The following is a 24291-nucleotide window of genomic DNA, read 5'->3' as shown; positions in this document are numbered from 1 at the left end:
AAGATGGCTTTCAGCACCGGTGGCAACGGTGGTAGGGGGAGAACGTCATTAGAGTAAAAATGCTGGCAGATTAGCAGAGAGATTAGAAGGGTTTTTAGGGGATTGGGGGAATTGTTCATCGGGAGGCAGGAACCGATGCTCAAGAAAGGGAATTACAGAATCTCTAGCGATAATGAGAGGATTGAAATATTCGCGAATCTCTGATTCACACCTTTGATTATTTTTTGGAATGCTGCGCCTTTTATAGTATTGGATAGAATAGATGTAGAATAAATAGATAGATGTAGAAACAGCTTTTCTAAACGGTAGTGTAGTAACATTTTATTGCCTATATAGATCTTCTACAATAATAAACAGCAACATAAGTTCCGTTTTTAATCCTTTGCAGTTATTTAGAATAATAATTTCCCATCATAAACGCAAAAAATGTTCAAAGGGATAAATGTGTTCCATTTCTGTAATTTAATCCAAAATCATCAGAGATGAAATTCGAAATTTTTATTGCTTTTAGTGTAGAAACAGCTTTACTAAATGGTTGCGTAGCAACATTTTATTGTTTTGGTACTAGATCTTCTACGACAAACAGCAGCGTAATTTTTAGTTTCAACCCTTTGTAGTTTCTTGAAATAATAATTTCTCACCATAGATTTAAAGAATATTAAAAGGGATAAATGTGTTCCCTCTTCGTAATTTAATCTAGAATCGCTAGTTGTAAGATTGCATGAAAATAACCAAAGCATTAAAATCTTTATAATTTATTCTAGAATCACTAATTGTAAGCTTTCATAAAAATAACCAAAGCATTAAAATCTTTATAATTTATTCTAGAATCACTAATTGTAAGCTTTCATAAAAATAATCAAATCATTAAAATCTTCATAATTTAATCTAGAATCACTATTTGCAAGGTTACATGAAAATAACCAAATCATTAAACTTTTCGTAATTTAATCTAGAATCACTATTTGCAAGGTTACATGAAAATAATCAAATCATTAAAATTTTCGTAATTTAATCTAGACTCACTAGTTGTAAGATTGCAAGAAAATATCGAAATCAGTAAATCTTCGTAATTTAATCTAGAATTGCTAGTTGTAAACTTGCATGACAATAACTACATCATTAAAATACCTGTATATTCGTCAACTGAGATAAATGAAATATGGTATGTGATCTTATTACTAAAATTATTTCTGTAACAAATTTTGGTTTTAGTCATCTTGCAAGTATCCAAAACGCACACTCAGTTTTCTACATTACACTACGAAGAAGAAAAGGCTCATATGCAGAACGCTGCCACTCTACGGGAGGGTCGGAAGGAGGGACACTCTACTGAAGCTGTCACACTTTCGCCTTGATTTCTTCGAGGTCCGATTTCTTTGTAAAAAAGTATGAGCAATCGTGAACGTTCTGGGTGCTGCTTAAATGTTTATCCCCCCCCCCCGCGGAAGGAGGGGAGGAATCAGAATTACTCAGGATAATGCAATTAAATTTCGGAGAGACTACTTTCCTTGGTTTAGTTTAAGAAGCTGCCCGTAAGTTCTGAAATATTCATAATAGGGCAATTTGCCTAAGTTCTTTAAATCAATAATTTCTCAAACCACTTCACATCTTCCACAAAAACGTTTATCCCTTTAAGATTTTTTTTTTCATGGCAAAATTTCAGAAAGTAAAAATTTTTTAAAAGATTTAATTCCAGGTTCAAAAATAAATTTTAAATATTATATTAATGCTAAAGATCATGGCAACGTCAAGAAAATAAGAGGAGGGGAAAAAAAAGAAGGTAAAAACCTTTTACTTAGTAAAAGAAGCAAGAACATGATTCTCCTTTCTTTCATTAACATTATCATTTTTTACCTCATTAAAGCTCAAGCTAAACACAAGATGGCACTTTAAATTATCTTCCTTTTTATTCAATTATACTATAAAAATAAGTTAAGAGTTTTACTTACTACACAAAACCTTCACCGCCTCTAGAAGAACTTTCCTCTTTATTCCGTCAGTTTTGCAGCGAGAAATTTTCCTCCTGGAAAAGAAAAATTTCACTTCGTTTAAATTTAAGGAGAAGATAATAGTTTTTTTTAAAGCACTCATTTTTCCATATTTTTCAAAAAAAATGGATGGAAAAGAGTTTTAAAAAAAAATCACGTACAAATATGATGAGCTTTATTATGTCAAACACAGGTATTTTTTGATTTGCAAAAAATTAAATTTGAAATTAAGTTCATTAAAAAAAATTGCTGTTTTTATGATGAAAGGAATACCACAAATATTTAAGTCATTTATTATTTCATAAGGATGGTTTTTATATCCACGAAAAACTGCATTAAAGAAATTTAATTCACCGTAAAACATATTTCTTAAAAGAGGGGCTTAAGAATACTCAGTCTTAACTAAAGATGAAATTTGCTTAAGAGCGTGGTTTAAAGGAAGAAAAAACGTCTTTTAAAATGTAAGTGAAATGAATTTTGTAGATAATATGAAAGCAATAACAGGAATAGGAATTATATTTCCATCAAAAATTGAGGCTGCTAAGATTTCTGCCTCTATAAACCTCAGTTTATTTTAGATTTTAGGATTTTTATTATGGGGAAATACAAACATGAAGAAAAAAAAAACATACTAGTCGCCATTGGCGATCAGCCATTCGTCTAAAATAAATAGCGTCATGTTAATTAATTTCTATGAACCACATTTTATCTCTCCAAATGAAATACTATTTTAAATTATATAATAATCATAGAGTATCCTGATTGGTTACTAAGCATGGAAAGTGGCAAAATCGGTCCAACTGTATCAATGGAAGCGAAGTTAATTAATTTACCGCTATGCACGCAGAGTGGTGAGTATTGTGTACGACCAACCAAACCATCACCACTGAACGAAGCAATATCAACAGTATTTTTATTAAGTGGCGAACATTTTTGGCGAAATCGGACCAATTGTTTATGTTGGAAGCGGGTTATAGCAAGATTTATTTTACACCTCTCGAAAATGTAGAGCAGAACTGGGCAGACGATTATTGAAGCCCTTTTTTTAACTATTTTTAACTTTCCAGTTTTTTAAAAACATTTTATTAAGTAAGAAAGAGATGCATGACAAATTTTAAAATAAAAACCCATATTTAAATATATCTGAAATAGATACACAAATACTTAAGTTTTCGGTGATTTCCATTGTATTTCTGATTGGAATTACTATTACTACAGAACGTAATATAAAATATTTATATAATGAAATTTTGGGATAATTCTTCAATTATAGGAATTATACTGAGTAGAGAATGATATTAAGTTTAGCCAGATGAAACCAAGTAATAAAATTCGTATTTAAATAATCATTTCATTTCCTCTATTTTGCGGTGTGGTTTTCTGTTGTATACTATTATTAAAAACATTCTTCATTAATATAAAGTAAAACGTTTGATGTTCAACAAGCCAAACCATTTGACTTAGAACCACCAAATTTGATAAAATTATACTTTGGAGGGGAGGAATGTGTATTTCAGTGCGATTTATTTTTGGAAATCTTAATTAAAAATTAAGCGAGATTTTCCCTTCTTTCAAAGCTCTAAATTAAAAAAGAGTGAAATTTTAAATAAATAAAACAACATATAAAATAATATATTATATAATATTACTAGGGGGCTTCTCTTTCGCTCACAAACCCCGATGTTGCCCTGGAATCGTAGATTTCCTGAGGGATTCATTTATTCCCTCCAGGCAACAAAACTAAATGGAAACAAACTATTTAAAAATTGTTATGAACAATTCGAATTGCTCAATTCGAAATAAAATAAAAGAGAAATATTTCAGCATTAGTAAAAATCCAGAAAAAAATCACTTCATAATTTTAATATTTATGGCAGGAATAAAGAATTAAAACATGAAACTAAAATAAATAAATAAACAAATTAAATAAAAATTTTCTTAAAACAGTTGGTTTTCTTTGCATTTTTTTTCTTCATGTGATATCGCTGGACGTTCCATTAATATTAAAAAAAAAAAAAACAATGCTGAGTTAACATGTATATTGCTTGGGTATTCAGACGATTACTAGCCGAGAGACGAAAAATTTCTATTACTCAAAAACGTGAAAGAAACAAGAAAACTATTCATTAGCGTTGCCACAAACGGTGCATCTAAAAGTACAATTAATAAATAATATTATTTTAAGCTAATTTACTGTTAATTAAAGCTTTACTTTTCCTTCTTTGCCACTATTTGACTGTCAAGTGATATACAAATAATTATTACGATGTAATAAAAATTTTCTCTAAATATTTCGAACAATTCTGGTAAAACAAACCTCAACTGCCATCGGTCAGGTGACTCGTTATCCACCAATCACAAAGCGAATAAAACGCAATATTTGCATACATTTTTTTATGTAATAGATAGATATAACTTAAAAATTAAAATGCGATTAAAGTGTTTTGCTTTGAACAGAAGTTTGTTATTAGAATGAAATAAGAAAAAAGTTGATGAATGAAATATATTTAAATTATTGGTTCACAAAATGAATTATTATCCAGCGAATCGCAATAAAATAAATTTATTGGATGACCTCTAAAAGCATGAAACAGAAAGGTACAAAAATCATGAAATCCATAATTTATTACTGCAGCAGATACATGAAATCTACTCCGCATTTAAAAAAAATCTGAAATAAGAATTAAATATTGACTTTGTTGATGGAATGCATAATTATGTTATAAACTCTAAGTCAGAATGAATTTCGTAGCCACTGAGCACCTGTATTATTATGAGCCTATCATTAAGTGTGGCGTAGACTATGGAAAACATTTGCGCTTGGCACGTTTTGACAGCTGTGATTTTGGCAAACGTAGCTTAGAATATCTAATCATATTAGTGCGCAGAATAATTGTTGAATCATGCAGATTATTATATAAATCACAGATTGCCATTTATTAACTTGTCTAGTAAGGTTAGGAAATTTTTGTTTACTAGAACATGTGCCCGTCTAGATGGTTTCTATACTATTAACAATATTTCGGAGAAAGATGTAGTGCAAAATATCATGCACATTGGCAGAATGCTTAAAAAATAATAAAAAATATATATTATTTACATTTTAGATATAAAAATATAATAACATTAAAATTTTTGTTTCCTTGTTGTTGGATCGTCTTTATTCATAATGTCCACAATCATTCAAACCAAAACTAAAAGCCGAAATCGGCTTGAAACAAATAGAGATTCACTCACAGAAAGAAATGCAATGGCAAATATAAAGTAATATCCAACTGAAATGAGGAGATTAGGAATCATCGTAGTATAAAACAATAAAAATTGCAAAACTCAGCTCATAGAACTTGAGAAAAAATCATCATAAGAAAATGCAGATAAAACGTCAAGTTTACGATTTTATAACTAACTTTTATTCATGTTTAGTTTTATTTGCTCGCATAAAAAAATCTGTCTGAGTTGTAGGACTTCAAAACAGATTTCGCATTAGTGAAAATGTTTTCAAACTCTGCCTAGCATTGTAGAGAGCTCTGAGAAAATGTATATACTGATTCTTGTTATACTGATTGTTAAAATACTTAAATCATTTATAATTTCATATAAATAATTTTGGTAAACCTTGTCGAAAGAAAAAAAAAGTAACGATTTAAATTTAGTCTCTATAAAACGAATTTTCGATTTTTTTGAGATCATACCTTTCCAATCAACTCATAAAAATATAGATCCTACAATGCAAGAATAGTAAAATATATATATAAAAAAAAGGAGCTTAGAAATTTCTGCCTAGATAATGTTATCACCGTTTTTATAGCCACCTGAACGTCTTATCTAGAAACTGGTAACGCCACTACTGACTTTTACAGGCCAAAAAACACTTAAAAGTAACTTTAAGCTGATAACCTTACAGATAATATGGAGCGATCAGATCTGACCCCACAAAAATGCAAAGGGACTTTTTTACCCTCTTGGGAGAAAAAATGTAGAGGCGACCCCCCCCCCCCCACACCGAAGGACAGTTGTAGTCACGGTTACAGTCAGGGAAGGACAGAGTTACGTGCTATAATTCAAGAGGCAGAAATGGCGTGGACAGCGCTTTTTCTGCCTCTTGCCTGCACGACCTATTGAATACGTCTTCCCCCTGGAAAGCAAGGGGATTTACGACGCCACTGCAACAAGGGAGACGGATGATGTCAGCATATTTTGCCTCTTGGAGGGGTGGTTGTGGCTTTTTTTTTCTTTTTCTTTTTATCATCTTTTTCCAAGTCATTGTTCTGGTAGGGTTTGTTTCTACTTTGAAAAAAAAGAACAAGAGAAGTAAGAAACTGAACAGATACTTAGAGGATCGATATCGATGTGTAATAGGGCATTTCATCGATTTTATTCCGCTCGAAGGCTTAATTTAGTGGTTTCTGAAAGTCACCCTTGGGTACCAGAGGGAAGGGTGGGATGATTTTGCTTTTACTCTTTTTTTTTTCTGTCTCTACTTTTTTTTACAGCCCATCCCTTCTTCTTCATTGTCTAATGAACAAAGAAGAATGTTGATGTTCTAAAAAAGGGGGGAGTCGGTCGTTAGATAATGATGTAGTAACAGTATTGCAGAATATCGTTTTAAAGAGCTACACAGATGATAAGTTTCATTTCTGTACCTTAAATCTAAGCCAGTTTAGAGAACTTAAACTTTCTCAACATATAAAGCACAAAAAGTAAGTTTATAATTGCAAAAAAGTATCTATTTTTATCGTAGTTTTTGGGCGCAGCATGATGTACAGCCTTAGGATCTGATTCTACTCAAAATATAAACTTTTTATAAAAATGAATAGTAGCACATATGTACTATATTTTCTTTCTGTTATGAATTTTTTGGACGATCCAAGAGCATATGCAGAAAATTAAATCTGAATGGCTTGAAAGTTGACCACAGATAATAAAGGATATCCATAGGTACATAAAGGGTGTCCCAAAATTAACGAAGGATTTGAATTTCCCACCATTCGTACAGTAAATTGTTGACAACCCTATTAAAAAAAACATTGGACAACCGATAGCTTAGGGTTAGTAAACATGGAGCGTTACTCGATAGAACAACGTGTTAACGCAAGATTTGTATTAAATAAAAAGCAGTTTTTTTTTCTTTAAATTGTTATATTTTTAAGAAATCGTAAACTAGACAGGATAGGGTTGTGTATGGAATAACATATAAAGCAAATGGCCTCCACGACTTTGCTGGTATTTAGCATTCTTTCGGAATTTTCCATGCCTAAATGTGACTGAATTTCGTTGATGCAGCGGCAGCGTTGAATTTCCTCCTTCATTGCAGGCATGCTTGTGGGCTTGTTAGCATTGACCTTTGACATCAAATAATCCCATAAAAAGAAATACAATGGTGTTAAATCACACGATATAGGGTGCCAATTCTCAAACTTTATTGAACTGTGGTCTACAAACTTCATTACTTTTGAAATATTGTTCAACAATGAAAACACGTTGTTCTATCGTGTAACGGCCCATTTTTACTAATTTTAAGCTATCAGTTGTCAAACGATTTTTTTATAGGGTTGCCAACACTTTGCTGCACGAACAGTGGCAAATACAAATCTTGCTTTAATTTTGGGACAACCTTTATAAGCACAAATGCCACATGGAAATCAATTACAAACAGTTATTAAAGCCACATAATTATGCATTGATAACAGTATATTTTGTCATGTATGATTTAGAATATAAAATAATTCATCCTTCATCAATGCTTATTAATTTTGGAATTGTCGAAAGGGTTGGTTTGAAACTTATGTCACTTACTTTGCTCGATAAGTTTGACGTAGAGGACCTTTTATAAACAATAATGGCATTGTCTTTCGAAGACAGTTAGAAACTAGTTTTGCTATCACAGACAGATAAAAGGAAATTCTTCTTCGTGAAATGGATAATATTTGAGATAATTATAATATTAGAAATCGTAAAATATTTTCAAACGGCAAATCAAAATTTCCTGCAAAGCCTTTAATGTTTGTTATAAAAGATTTCAACCTGTTAGACATTGATTCATCGCTTTCCAATTGTTGGAAGAGAAGACAAGGAGAATCCAACTTAGAAAAATATTAATTGACATTAGTGATATATCAATGTATGGTATAAATTTAAATATAAGTCGTCATTTTTACTTTCCTGTAAAAGAAGTATAAAAAAAGAACTGCAATCGTCAAAAAAAAAAAAAAAAAAAAAAAAAAAAAAAAAACTTGAGATTTTGACGAATCTTCATGTTTCAGACCTCTCCGAGTTCGAAAAACACATTTTTAGAAAATGTCTGTCCGTCTGTTTGTGACAAAGATGGCTCAAAAACACTTTCAGCTAAAGGGATGAAATTTAATATACGATCTTTATATCAAATTTTGAATAAAATATGTTCAGAAGTCTGCCAGTTCGCATGTACAAACATAAGTTCGAACAATATCTATAAAACGAAGAGAGCTAGATAGGTAAAATTCGGTGCACAGATTTAACACCTATAGTATAGACACCTACCAAATTTTGACAGAAATCCAATAAGGGGTTGACTGTCTGTTAATCTGTACTTTTAGAAACATGCAAGCGCGATAACTCAAAAACACAATGACTTAAATATATCAAATTTTGTAAGTGATTTTACGACTTTAAGTGTAGTTTTATTTCAAATATTTGCTTCAATAAGGCTGGGAAGAATGCACTTGAAATCGAAATTCGATTTTTGGATACTTTTGACCACATTCCAGGGATTAATCACCAAAATACTCGCCAAGGGTCACACAATAAATTCAGTAAAAATGTCGCCAAGGGTCACATAATAAATTCAGTAAAAATGTCGCCAAGGGTCACATAATAAATTCAGTAAAAATGTCGCCAAGGGTCACATAATAAATTCAGTAAAAATGTCGCCAAGGGTCACATAATAAATTCAGTAAAAATGTCGCCAAGGATCACATAATAAATTCAGTAAAAATGTCGCCAAGGGTCACACAATAAATTCAGTAAAAACGTCGCCAAGGGTCAGACCAGAGGTTAATATTTCGTAAATATTGTATGTCAATGCTATGCAAGACGTTAGAAGACAAGACATAACATCTTTATGCAAGACATAATATCTTTATTAAATTTATACGGAAAGTTTTGGAGGGACCACTCCAGCTGTTAATCACACAAAAAAGTATTGTTCCAAATGATGGTATCAGTTATTGAATAAGAAGGAATGAAATATAAAACATAAAATACAATAAAAATTAATTCCTAAACTATTGATAACGACATCATAATGAATACGCTGATGAGTAAATAAAAAACCTTAGAGATCTTGAAAAATACAACCAAAACTGCATGTAACCCTTCAATACTAGATTTAAATTAAGAAGAATTGTTCATGCTAAGAATTCTCTTTGTAAGTATAACAGACTTTCCCAATCTTCACCATGTCTAATGACAATAATAAGCATAGTAATTAAAGCATTCTTCATAACGGTCTTTAGATGGATGATCGATTGTTTCCACACGATTCAAGATTCCGATTAAATAATCGATTCTATTCACGATTCCTGCACCCAAATTTTTTCCCCTTGCATTTACTTCCTGACTACCTCTGCTAACTTTTCAATATTCTGCAGTTGCCATCCGAAAAGTAACAAAAGCCGTAGTATTATTCTGCGGCAAAAATCGTAATTGTTGCTAATTATGAGATGGCAACAGCTGATAAATACAGCCGATTCTTACATCAGAACCTCACCCAAAATATTTCTAGGCAGAAAGTGAGCTAAGAAGGATGCTTTATTATAATAGTAGGTTTGTCATTCTTTGGACAGTGCTGCTCTCTAGATGAATCTAATATGTATGCAATTAGAGTAAATTATATTATTTTATGTTCTTGAAATCTTTGGTCCTTAAGTAGTATCAGTAAATAATAGCAACAAGATGATGATAATGTAATCATTGTCGATAATGCAGTAAGAATCAATAAAGACTGGTACTGAAAAAGTTTAATTAAAAAAAATAAAATAAAGTGATACACCTACATCTTGCCAGCGTATCATCGCCTTCCTCAAGATTTTCGAGCAGGACATTTATAGTCTTTTTCATAGTACTGAAAATAACTGATAAACTAATTTTTATTAAGGAAGAATTGTACTTCAAAATATAAATCAAATAAAATCTTCGAATCTTGTTACTTTGAACGGAAAAAATTGAAAAATCAGAAGAAAATAAATAATTATAGCTTTATTTTTATTTTTTTACTATGTACAATCCAGAATTGCAAATCGCCTCTTCAAAATTATTCGAAACCAACCCACCTAATCAAATTTTGGATTTTAATATTTGCAAAAATGATCATTTAAAACTTTGAAATTTGAATGCTTACTTTAAAGTTCTGTTCATTTAGATAAATGAACTTAATGGTGCTAATACTAGTGATGAAATAGTCGCATAATAAAGTTACCATGCGGACCATATTACATGAAGCTTGTTTTCATGGTGTTTTCCATTGTGCTGATGCATCAAACCTTTTTCTTCGCAAAAGATGCTTGGCAAATCCAAATTCAGTTTCATTAAGCACCTGGCTATCGCTTGATCATGGATTTACCCCATTATTTTAATAAATCATCTATTTTATCTCATGTTAATAACTTTTTATGAGTCATATTTCATCAATAACTATTTCATCTGGCAATGAATTAAAATTAAAAAATTTGCACTTTCTATGCAAAAACTCGTTGTGCTTTAAAAATACTCCTGTATTGCACAACGTACGCACATACTAGTAATATATTTATTTCATATAAATGGGTCACTATATTTCGATACATAATTTCTGCCTTTATATTATTTGATGTAATATATAACACATTATTAAGCCGATATCATACTTTTTATGATAATTTTTCTTTGAGTGTGTTGCATCTCTATACATAATATTATCTTTTTTTCATTAAAGAAAATTAAACACCAATCGGAATCAATTTGGAAAAGTCAAGAAATTTTACAAAATATTTTTATCTTTATTTATAATTAGATTTTAATGTGGCAGACGATTTCAGTAAAAACTGCAGCATCTCTTTGTATATAATTCAAACTGTTCCAATAAAATTTAACTTCCAAAGAATGGCATTAAAAATATATATTAAAAATATATATTATTAAATTATACTATTATATTATTAAAAATATTATTAAATTAATATATATTAGGTTATTAAAAATATATATTAGGAAGCGAAAATTTTGAATGGCATTTTTAATGAATTAAATTTTATTCCCTCAAATGAACTAACCTAATGATCTGATTTAGTTTTGGAAAAACAAAAAGCAAACAACAAAAACAGTAACAAATTTATAAAATATTTTACTTAAAAAAAAGTCATCTGCAATTGATGTTGCCTTAAATTTATTGAAAACAAAGATAATAATAAGTATAGAAATAAACAAATACCACGCAACATAATCTCCGTCGTATTTCAATTTTTGAATATTCATAATTTTAATTTTCTTTTCCCAAACATTTAAGAAAATACGATGAAAAATTGGTCGTTTAGGTTAATTAATTCGATAATTCTTAAGGTGTAAATCAGAAAACCATATACAAAAAAAATTAAACGCCCAATTGCGTGTTAAAACGTTAATTTGTCAAAGAAATGTGATCTTTAACAAATGGTAGCCGAATAAGAAAAACTCTTCCACTCACCTAAAAAGTTCGAGAACGGTGGAAGAAAAAAAAGGAGCAAATAACAACAAAAATTAACGGCCACAAAAAACCCATGACAACGAACAATGTTTAAGAGCGGTAGGTGCAACTAGGAGAACATCGATTACTTTTATTGTAATCGTAATTTAAACGCCTCAAAGAAACCCGAAGAAGCACTCGAAGAAATTACATTCAATTTTAAAAGGCGGCTTAGGTCAGGGGGTGCTTCCAATTATGAAAAGAGAAACATAATTTACGAGCCAACTTTTAACTATGGCGCTACTTAGTTTGGCGCACTTGCGTTAATGAGGGCCGACTTGTGACAGATAAATGCTGTCATTCTGCTTCCAGGCGAACGCCAAAAGTGCGCCTTTTTATTTTACCCGGTGCTTTATTTTTTCCCGGTACACTTCAGCGAGGTGGAGTAAGATGGGGAAAAAAATTAAATAAATAAAAGGAGTGAAGATCCTCTTTTAACTCGGCTAACAACGAACTCATCACCATAATTTTTATTTTTATTCGCGCCCTTTTTTTTTAGTGGCACGCTTTATCCGAGCTCTGCCGCCCGTAAACGCGCATATAAACAGTCATCTGTCTGATGAATGTGCGACAGTTTGTTGCTAAAGAAGCGACTACACAGAAAGGAGTTTTTCTTTTGGAAGAGTGGCATCGGCGATATCATGTGTAGCAGTTCTTGTTTTTCCTTGGCTCAGGAGCAGGGGAAATGAAGCAGGTTTAGGGCGTTCTTGGCTACTGAAATGTCTTTTTAAATTACTCGGCTAATTTAATGTCAGTTCAATCTCAATAATTTAATGTCAGCCGCCTTTGGCGATCAAATGTTCGGCCATCATATTAACAGTTTTAATTTAGTAATGCCAACCAATTTTAATGAATTACATCTTATCAAAATAAATAGGAGTTTTATTTTGACTGTTTATCGACGTTCCCAAAATGCACAAAATTAATTGTAGAAGAAAATTGACAACATTGGTCCAATTGTTGAAGTTGGAGTTTTTACTTTCTCATATATGTAATATAGAGAAAGTGCAGTAAAAAACTTGAGAAATCATTTTTAAAGAAAAGTGGAAATTCTTTGAAAAGAAAACGCACTATTATTACTTTCTCATAATACGAAGTAATGGTAATTGTCAAAAAAATTCAAACTCGTGATTTTGGCGAATTTCTATGTTTTATACTTTCCCGAGTTCGACATACACTTTTTTCTGGAAAATGTCCGTCTGTTCGTTTGCGACAAAGATAACTCAAAAACACTTTGATCTAGATTGATGAAATTTGGTATACGGTCTTTGTACCAAATTTGTAGATTTTTGTCAAATTTTGAGTAAAATTCGCTCAGAAAAAGTCTACCTGTCCGGCTGTTCGAATATAAATTAACACGATAACTACATAACGAAGAGAGCTAGATAGATAGATAACATTCGGTGCACAGATTTAACATCTAAAGTCTAGACACCTATCAAATTTTGAGTCAACTCCAACAAAGGGTTGACTGTCTGTCTGTCTGTACTTTTAGAAACATGTAAACTCGATAACTTAAAGACGTAATGACTTAAATATAACAAATTTACGACTTTAAGTATATGTAATTTTGTGACTACAAGTGCAATTTTGTGTCAAATTTTTATTTCAATCGGGTGGGGAAAACGCATCTAAAACACAAATCCGATTTTCGGATACCATTAATCGCGTGCTAGGAATTAATCGCCAAATAACTCGCCAAGGATGACACGATAGATTCAACAAAAATGCTAAATTTACGCCAAAAGTTAATATTTCATAATAAATGCTATGTAAGGTATTCCCTACGATGACGCCTTTATTAGAAATTATGCGAGAAATTTTTAGAGAGACCACTACAGCTGGTTTACTTTATTTTCTAACTGAAAATTTTGTGACACGATTTCTTTTTTATTTTACTTTCTACCTGAAGTTTTTTGTTAAACGCTATGGAAAGTAATGAAAAACAGGCACATCTAGGAATCATACGCTTTCAAATGAATTAACCCTTTCTAGGGCCGTGGGAAGTATGCTTCCCACCAAATTTATCAATCTTTGTATGAAATTATATAGGTTGGCATAGGTTCTGATAAATTTTTTAGCAAGTCAGAAACTTAGATGCTTGTTCTTTATCTCACACAAAATGATGTGTCTTGATTTGTTACTTAATTGTTAATTAAACAAATTAAGTAATTAATCAAATTAAATTTGTCTAATAAGCTAAATGAATCCCTTTTTTTATTCTAATTTCAAGCCTAAAAATATTTTAACATAATATGACTAGAAAAAAATGGCCCTTTAAAGGGTTAAAAATAGTGAAACCATTGGTACGTTGGTTGGGGTATTTTGTCAAGTTGATCCCATTACAGATAACGTACAGTGGTTTTGAGCTTTCTTTTAAAAATTAGGATAGGCAGTGACAAACGACCACTGATGACATATCTATCGGTCATGAGCTTTCTTGTAAAATAAAAACTGATGAAATACGATTATTGGTTGGCACTGGTTGACTAATTCTATCAATTATTTTAATATGTTTATGGCAATTGTCGCCAGTAATTTTACGCCTTTGTAAATGGGAATAAACATTTTACTCAATAGATAAATACTCTTGATTAATCCCGTGTCGTATTGAATGACTCTGGTTTACAGAAATCCTGATGAAGGACATACTGCTCCTCTATGATGGGTGGGGTCACTGAATTGGATGTTTAGCTGCATTGACTGTTTTGTAAGAGATGTAATGTTCAATATTGTGATGAATAGCTTCAGAATTTACTGAATGAGAAAAGTTTATAATTGATATTTCTGTTATGGTTTCTGCTGATCTCCACTTTTGTTATTCAATACAATATTATAAATAAAATAAAAAGCAAGACTTTGTCTCTCCATTTTGAACGGTTTTTTTAGTAATTTTAGATTGGAACAGTTAAATGCGAGTGAATTAAAAATGCTTTATTGGTAGGCATATATAGTATAAATTATAATGCATTTTATGAGCTAATTTTATAAGTCATACTCTCTATTTAATACTTTTTCAAGTAACATAAAGACATTAAAATTCGAGTTCAAATTAAATGATTTTTTTATTCTATAACGCAGAATGGGAATTAATTAGAAAGAAAAAAAATGTTGAAAAAATGTTTATCATGAAATAAATAGCTTACTTCAAATAAAATTTTAAAAAATACATCGTTTCGGCAATTCATTTGGGTTATGTAAATCAATGTCTCTCAGTTTTTTTTAAATTATTTTTTTCATGCTTTGCTATCTACTATAGATGCATTTGTTGTTTGCGCATATATATATATATATATATATATATATCCTATCATATGTAGATAAGTTAGTTACAATTATAATAAAATCAGTTATTCAAAATTTTGAAAAGAAAACCAAACGATTATATCAATTGTTATTACCTTTATTTTCCACAGTAACATTAAAAAAATATTTTCGTTGTGAAATGCAAAAGGATTTATTTATGTATCTGGCAATGATAGCTTTATTAACTTATTTATATTGATTAAGAAAATAAGTCACTACAAATTGAAATCAGTTTAAATGTTACCACGGTATCATGTAACATGCCAAAAGAATACCAAAATTAAATTAATACGAAACATTTTATATGCGATTCCATTCTTTCCTCTTTTTCGCAATTTTGTTGTGAATTGGGCATTAAAATAGCTACATTTTAACAAAATCAACTTTCTCGACTCACAAAATTCATTTATATTTACAATTTATGATTATTTTTTTGTTTAATACTTAGATTAAATGATTTTTCTCAGCTCACATGATTTGTTTATATTTGCATTTTATGATTTTTTTTATTAAATTCTTATTTTTTTTCTAAAGTGGGCAATCAATAGGGGATTTTAAGAACGAAATAACATTTATCTAAATAATATCACTTAATACATAATATCGAAAAAAAATACAAATAAATAAAACAACATAAATTCCAGATTAAGAAATAGAATTTTTTAGTTAACAAAAAATTAATAACAAAAACTTTAATATAATCACTTACCCGCATCTTTTACGTTCTTTTAAACTCAGAAGCATCTTTCACATTCTTTTAAAGTGAGAAAATATTTAAACTCCCAAAGACACAAACTACAATTTTTTTAATATTTAATTACGTCAACAACTCTTCTCAAGAGGTGAAATAAAGTGCTCCACACTATGGGGGCTGACTGCTTAATGTAACAAACATATTCGTTTTACTCTCATTTCAAACGAAGAACACTCGTTCACGATACGGTAGTCGTGTAGTTTCTATTATTACAACCAACTTAGCAGGTGGGAGGCAAAGCAAAAAGGAAAGGGTGGGGGAAGTATCGGAGGGGAGTTGCCACGGCCTTGCCTTAATTGCTACTTCGTTTTCCAGTAGCTAACCAATTTTTTTTACACGATGTTATTTATTACGCGCGGTTTTTACAACCTTAAGTTAAAAAAAAATTATAATTTTTTTTTTCATTCTTTTCCATCCCTTGAACAGCCTTCTACTCACGCCGAGATACATATCTCTCAGGAAAGAGGAGACCGAGAGAAGGAGGCTCAGCTACAAAATTAAACACAGGTCGCGGGTTACAAGGAATGAGAAAAATATGCCGCCCACAGAGCTAAGAAAACAATTTTCAGTTGTTTTTTTATTGCGAATTCTTCCTTCCCGTGAATGTTGACATATGTCGGTAACGAGATTCTTTTCTAAATTAATTATTTTTCCATTGCGTCTTTAGTCGTAGACTTTGAAATTAGAACGGATGTCTCAAGTCAAGTATATTAATATCTTCTCTCAGCAACAAAAACAACAAAAAAAATCTTCAATAATTTTAGCTGAGTTTGGTTTAGTTATATTAACGTCCCGTTTTAAAGAAACATTAGGGCTATTTTGGGACGGATCTCCCAATTTTGAATCGAGGTCAGGTGACGAGGATGGTACTTGAGCTGGTACCCTTTCTTCACATTTCCACACCCCACCAGGAGGACGTCTGACCCCGACCGATTTAACCTGCACCAGACCCCTTTACACGACGGTTCCTCCGTGGAATCGTGGCTAGAACCAGAAAGCCTCCGGTTCCGAAGCTGAGATCCATACTACCAGGCCACCGCGCCGAATCTTCAACAATATATATTTTTAAAGACAGATACATCCTAGAGGTGCAGTGATTATTAATAAATTTACCTGGTACCTGGGATATTGATAAACCCTTCCACATGATGCCAAGTCAGAAGTACTATTTTTTTCGACTAAAGACATCTGGTAGTACTTCGACTAAAGACGCCTGGATGCACTTTTCTTTCAGATATAAACAATTACACAAGGACGCAGAAATATTTATAAAAACATTGGCTACTCCTAGGCACATTGATAAATCTAACTGACCGGATCGCCACAGCAATACAGGTCGGAACTATGGTTGAGTGCTAAGAACCATCACCGGCTACGGTACAACTCTTCCCATGGGAAGCATGTCTCGTCACCTATAGGAGGAAGTCAATCACCACGATTTCGGCACCCATCACGGTGGCGACAACCATCCACCATACCGGAAACTTCTCATCCTCATTCTTGAGGTACCTCCCCCCCCTTCCCTTTAGATGCAGGAACATTCATAAACTCAATAGTATTTTGCTTTCATGTACTCCTTCCCTTAAGGAAGAGTCAAAACTTTGATTTTTTCCTTTCCCAGCTACACCATAGCCAATGCCATGCTTAAATGTTTTCCGAAGCGCATGGTTTCTTAAACAATCAATTACTCCTTTCTTAACACAAACCGAAAGTTACCAATAAATAAGAAAATCCGTTCATACCAAAATATAATCTGACATTTAATTTTTGTGCATTCCAGTGCATGAATCTTGTATGAAGACATAGAATTGGACCTCACAACATTTCGCCACACATCGTCCAGTTATATGTTATTATTTTATAAGCAGAAACACATATATTTTGTACACAGAAAAATTTGAGTAACTTAAACACAAAAAGATCTTTACTTTTTTGAAAGAAAGAACTTGCTTAGATATCCAGTTGAAACTTTTTTTACTTTCTCGTAAATGTAGTATAGAAAAAGTATAATAATCGTCAAAAAATTCGAACTCGAGATTTGGACGAATCTACACGTTTTCGAACCCCCCTTCTTGAACCATCCTGAACCCCCCTTTTAGTAAATGTCCGTCCGTCTATCTATGACAAAGATGAATAAAAATCGCTTTGAGCAAGACGGTTGAAATTTGGTATGCAGGTTTAAAACCAAATTTGTAGATTTTTATTAAATTTTAAGCAAAATCTGTTCAGGGAAGGCTGTCTGTCTGTCTATCCGGCTGTTCGAATATAAGTTGGCACAATCGCTACACGAAGAGAGCTCGAAACATAAAAATCGGTACTCGAGTTTAACATCTTTATTATAGATGCGAACAAAATTTTGAACGAAATCGAACAAGGAGTTGACCGTCTGTCGGTCTGTAATTTCTAAAACAAGTATACTCGATAAACCAAAAACGTAATGACTTAAATGTATCAAATTTTGCACATGATTTTACGATTTTAAGTATAGTTTTTTTTGTGTGTGTCAAATTTTTGTTTCAATCGGTTGGGAAAAACCTGTTCTGTAGACCAAATTCGACTTATGGATACTTTTCACCGCATGCCAAGGATTAATCACAAAAAAACTGGCCAAGGATGACACGACAGGTTCAATAAAAATGCTAAATTCACCTCAAAGCTTAATATTTCGAAACTATTGCATGCTAATGCCATGTAAGACGCTCTTTGGGATAGCATAATTATTAGAGAGTATGCGAGACAGTTTTGGAGAGACCTCTTCAGCTGGTTGCACATAGGGATGGTCTTAAATGAAAATGTAATCTTTGCAATGATTTTACATATTTAGTATTTCGTAACTATTGTACGCCATTACCATGTAAGGCGTTCATTAGGATAACACAATTATTAGAGTGTATGCGAGAAAGCTTTGGGGAGATAACACCACTAGATGAATATGGGGATGGTCTTAAATCAGAATCTAATTTTTGCATGTAATTTGTATATTTTGTATCCGAATATTACACATTCCGAACATCTATCATGCAACGCAAGCAAATATTGATATATATATATATATATAAATAAATCCCCCTAAGATAAATCAATAATTACATGGCAGGAACATTACAGCTATTAGTGTAAAAACAACCCAACAGTTTTTTCCCCCCTTGAAAATGAGACGAAAACATGCCAAAAATAAACCCCACCCTCTCAGCTGTCGGCTAAACGACAACTCCACTCCTCTCCCTCTATTTTAGACCTCATCTAAACTCAGTGAAAGCGAAAAGATCTATTAAAATAAATAAAATCTTTTCAGCTGCTTTGAACGATGCGGGGGAAAAAAAACAAGCAGTACAGAGAAAACTGTTTAGGTAAATCCGAGCGATGTTTGAATGCTTGTACTTTGAATATGTGTGGGGGAAAAAAGCGCCAAGCACGTAAATTTTAATTAAAGGGTTTATTTTGTGAAAGAACAGTTGCTTATATTCCAGCTCTTTTTATAATGATTTTTTTTTCCTGCTTTGCTCCGTCTTGCGCAACGAAGTGGAATATTTTTTTCCCTCCTTTTTATCGTGATCGTAAGCCTTTTGAAATTACGATCTCTTAAATCTGAAAAAGTCACATTGCAGGATTAAGTTAGCTACTTGCTGATCGTTTTCTGTGCGAATAGATTTGGAGCAGAAGTAGATTTATTTACTTTTGAATCTCAGATTTTAAAGGGATCATTTTATTCATGCAACATGCTTGTTTTTTTTTCCCTACCATTTCTGATTAATTTATTTCTATCTATATCTTGAGATTTCTCAAATTACCTCCAACAGACGCAGCTGTATTCAACATTTTAAACGTATTTATTTAATTTATATTACGCTTGCAAAGATGGAATTTTGAAAACGATTTTTCACGTACTTATTGAAACACTCGAATTCTGAAATTTTGTGCACTTCTACTTTTTTCGATAACAAAACTGCAGTTCAAAAGATTCAGAAAAGAAAAGTCTGATTTCATATAAGGGATACCATCTGGTTATGAATTTAGGAAAATACTGAATATAAGATTTCATAATATTTATAATAATAAATTATAAATATATTAAATAAAAATAAAAATATTGCTTTTATCAAAAATATAGACATCAAATCAAAGCTAGTAAATCATGAAGCGCTGAAAAATGTACCATATGAAAACTAAATTTTAATTATAGTATAAAAAGGAAAATTTTAAGCAGACTTTAAAAATTAATAATATGTATTGCAAATATGATCAAAATTTAAATTTACCAGACAGTATTTCTTTCAGGGTTTTGCGATTTTGTGTTGGCTTCCAAATCCTGAATTTACAATTATATTCCGTTAATATATTATTATTTTTAATTGCATTATATATTAATATATTCATAATAATTATAATAATAATATAATATATAATAATAATATAATATTCATAATTTTCATAAAAAATATTTTAAATATTTCTATTATTTAAAATGGTACATTCAGTAGCTAAGAAATGCAAAATCCCACTTTAGCAAATCTAATCTTTTCGTGGATTCATATTAAGTATTCTGATTCTAGATAATACAGTAATGAAAAATAATTCTTGTACACATTCAGAAAATATTATGTGATATACAGTGGCTCCCAAAAGTGTTCGTACACTAAAGAAATTTGCAGAAATTGTGTTCTATACTTCTTAATAAAGCATTTTATTAGTTGGTTTTTTTTAATTAGCATCTTTAAAAAGTTCTTAATAAAACTGAACAAATATTTTTATAAAAAATCAAGTAGTATTGTTCTAAAAAATAAATAAATAAAAAATGTCACAAAATTAGAACACAAAAGTCTTCGTACATCCAAACATTATTTATTTAAATTCATCATAAAAATATCTTTTGCGGCTTATTTTTCTTCTAATTGAAAAATACACTAAAATCGTTTGATTTCAGTATTTAATATCACAATTATTTATTCTATTTACTTTATTCTTAGATATGACGCGCATTCGTAAAGAAACGAGTTTAGACGTACGAAAATTAATTATATTTCATTTTAAAGCTGGAAAATCAATTAGAGGCATTGCAACTATAACTAATATACCTCATTCAACGGTGCAAAGCATAATAAAACGTTACAGAGAGGGAAAAAGGATTGCAAACAAGCCTCGTACTGTTCGCCCTCAAATTCTGTCAGCTAGAAGTCAAAGAAATATTGTGAGTAAATTTCTAAAAAATCCACGTCTGAGTGCAATAAAGTCTACTTCACAATATAATGAATCAAATGGAACTTCTATTTCCTGTGAAACTGTTCGTAGAATTCTTTGGAATGCTGGTATACATGGCCACTCTGCACGAAGAAAATTCTTTGTAAGTCAGAAGAACAGAATTGCTAGGCTTAAATTTGCCAAATCTTTGATAAACCAGCCAGAGAGCTATTGGAATCGTGTCTTATTTGCAGATGAAAGCAAGTTTAACATCTTTGGGTCGGATGGGAGAATCATTGTATGGAGAAAAAAACAACGAAGAACTTAATCCCAAGAATTTAGTTGGAGCAGTAAAACATGGCGGTGGAGGTGTCATGGTTTTGGGGTGTATGTCAGCGGCTGGAGTAGGCAATTTAGTATTCATTGATGGTCTAATGGATCATAAAGTTTATATAAATATTCTCAATAATAATATAAAAGTGTCAGCACAAAAATTGGGCATTTTAAACAACTTTGTGTATTACCAAGACAATGATCCTAAGCACACGGCCATGAATGTTCATCTTTTTTGTCTCTATCATTGCCCTCAAACCCTTAAAACACCAGCTCAATCACCGGATTTAAACCCTATAGAGCATATTTGGAAAGAATTAGAGGTGCGAATAAGAAGTCACGACATTAAATCGAAAATTCAACTGAAAGCAGTAATGATCGAAGAATGGAACAAGATCGGTGCAGAAGTAACCGACCGTTTAGTTAAATCTATGCCCAAACGTTTAAAAGCTGTTATAAAGAATAAAGGATATCCTACTAAATATTAAACATTTATAAAAATTTAGAAAATTTCATATTTAGTGATGTTTTTTTAAAGTGTATGATCACTTTTGTGTCCTATTTTTGTGCAATTTTATTTATTGTCATTTTTAAAAAAATAATTTGCATCGTGATTAAAATTTATTCTTCACTGCTTTATTAAGAATTGTAAAAATATGCTATGAAAAAATTTTCATGTAAAAATAAGAATATATAATGGTAAAAAATGAGGTTTTTAATTGATTCTTGTTGGTGTACGAACACTTTTGGGAGCCACTGTATGTTTATCAACATAACAATATTAATCGTAATAAGTAACTCTTGTTTAATAAATAGAACAATTTTTATATAAATATTCAAATTAACTATTAATTTGAATTAAATGAATAAACATTAAAGGTAATTTTATCTTAGAAAATTAGTAAAAAGAAAATTTCTGAAGAGAAAATGTGGAAGAATTTATAATTTTTATTATAATAAAAACATGGTAATTTGGTCTGTTATGATAAACAATTAAATCAATTTAGAATATACAAAGAGATTTTTATTCTTTTATTAAAAAAATGAAACGGTGTTTAGAATTTGTTTAACAATATAGTATTTAAATATTTTTATGGGAAAAGAATATGAGACGTTCATTGTTATTTATTTTATAACAGCATTTTCTTTTCAAACAAAATTTTTAATACGAAAAGTAAATAAAAATAATTCCTCACGATTAAGATGTAAAAAAAGTATTTCAGGCATTATCTCATTAAATTATAATTGCTTGAATGTCGTCTGCTAATTTTTTCCACTAAATACTGAGGTAAAGAATATGGCATCAATGTTTTTAAAACATCAGTCAGATTCTTTATATATTATCCTATGCATTATTATATTGGTATTAGATATTTCACTAGGAATTTTTTTGGTTGATTTTATTATACTATTTTTGTGTTTTATTTAATGTAATATATTCTGTCTAGTATATTCTTAAAAAAAAGACAACAGAAGGAAGCAAATAAAAATGTAAATTTATTTTAGTCTTGTATTTTATCATTTATTTGTTTGTTAAGTTCATAACTTGCGTGGTAACTTTATTTTTTGCGTTTTACTTTATTTTTATTTTGTATGTTACTTTAACTGATTACATCTCATTAATATGCAAATTCTGTTTATTTATTTTCGACTTCTGAAAACTGCAATGAGGATTTTTTTGCTATTTAAAATTTTCTTTTTCTGCGATTCTTTTTTATATAATCTTTTCTTTCTTGGAAAAATTTTTTTTCAAATAAATCCATAATAATGCATCATTACAGAATTTTTTTGAAAATGGTCCTAAGACAGTTTATTGACTTTTACGATATAAAATGTTTTTTTTGCTTAGTTTAATAGTTTCTGAGTATGATCAAAGCCTGATTAAACTATTGGGACCTCCTTAGGCAATGCATATCTCTGGAACCCTTACCTCTTCAAATCTTTTTTAATAGTTTAATTTGAAGTAATTTAAATTTTGCCAAACCGAAATAGAAAAACTCTAAATTAAAGGCCATTTTCTAAAAAGTGTTTCCAGTATATAGCATATAAAAAATTACTCAAATGATATCTAAAAATAATTTTTAAAATAGTAATCAACTAATAATAAAACTTTTTTAACACAATCTAAATAATATTTAATATTAGATCAGAACATTTATAAAAATTATAAAACAACACATTTCTTTCAGATTTATAAAATGACTGAAAACTAAACTTGCAAATGGTTTTTAACTAGGGATATTTCTAGAATACTTTTCAAAAGTTAATTTTAACAATCTCTCTTATAAACGTCGGAAACAACCTTATTTTCTTGAGAAGCAATCGATCTAAAATAATTTTGAACGTAGCATGTTTTTTCTATATACGTTTTCCACCAAATTAATCCTAGCTTAAGAAGATTTTTTCACTTTATTTAAAAAATCATCGACTTTTAAACATTGAAACTTAAATGTCTAGACAGCTGGAAACAATAGCACAAAAAGTCTCTCCCCACTTTTTTTCCTATGTAACCAGAGAATACAATGAACCCCTAACCAAAATCAGGCCACAAACTTTCTATTCCCGGATTCGGAAACCCACCGTGCTTTTGCACATGCGTAAAGAGAACTTTTTTTTTAAAACGAAAATATGATAACAGAAAAATATCAGATCCCTGTCCCGACTAGTGATTTTGCAACCAAATATAAGATTTATAATTTCACAAAAAAAAGCTTCTTATATTTAAAATAACAACAAAATATTCTTTGGCAAAGATTCTGTCTTATTCTCCCATATCCAAGTCGGAAACAACCTTATTTCTTTAAAAACAACAACAAAAAACTACCAGCCTCTAAAGTAATTTTAAACATAACTTTTTATTCCTGTTTTTTATGTACATTTTCCAATAACTTTACCCACACTTCAGGAGATTGTCTCATATTATAATGAAAATTTTGAAACTTTTAAGCATTGAAACCCACATGTCTAGACTACTGGACAAAAAATAGCAAAGA

General features: G+C 30.6%; 1 protein-coding gene across 4 annotated transcripts in view; it reads right to left on the bottom strand.

The window, feature by feature from the left end:
- The window catches only part of LOC129965492 (plexin-B-like), a 734796-nt gene that overhangs the window by 375526 nt on the left and 334979 nt on the right, over positions 1-24291 (bottom strand). For 3 of the 4 annotated variants that reach the window (XM_056079424.1, XM_056079430.1, XM_056079429.1), the window contains exon 4: positions 1953-2026. The gene's annotated coding sequence lies outside the window, so the exon portion shown is untranslated. Of the gene's footprint in view, positions 1-1952; positions 2027-15742; positions 15760-24291 lie in introns of those variants that run through there. The other variant, XM_056079426.1, reaches the window with a different exon arrangement.

The sequence above is a fragment of the Argiope bruennichi genome, chromosome 4, assembly GCF_947563725.1.
Source record: "Argiope bruennichi chromosome 4, qqArgBrue1.1, whole genome shotgun sequence".
NCBI lineage: Eukaryota > Metazoa > Arthropoda > Arachnida > Araneae > Araneidae > Argiope > Argiope bruennichi.
Note: the sequence above shows the minus strand (reverse complement) of the source record. Positions and strands in the feature narration are given on the sequence as shown.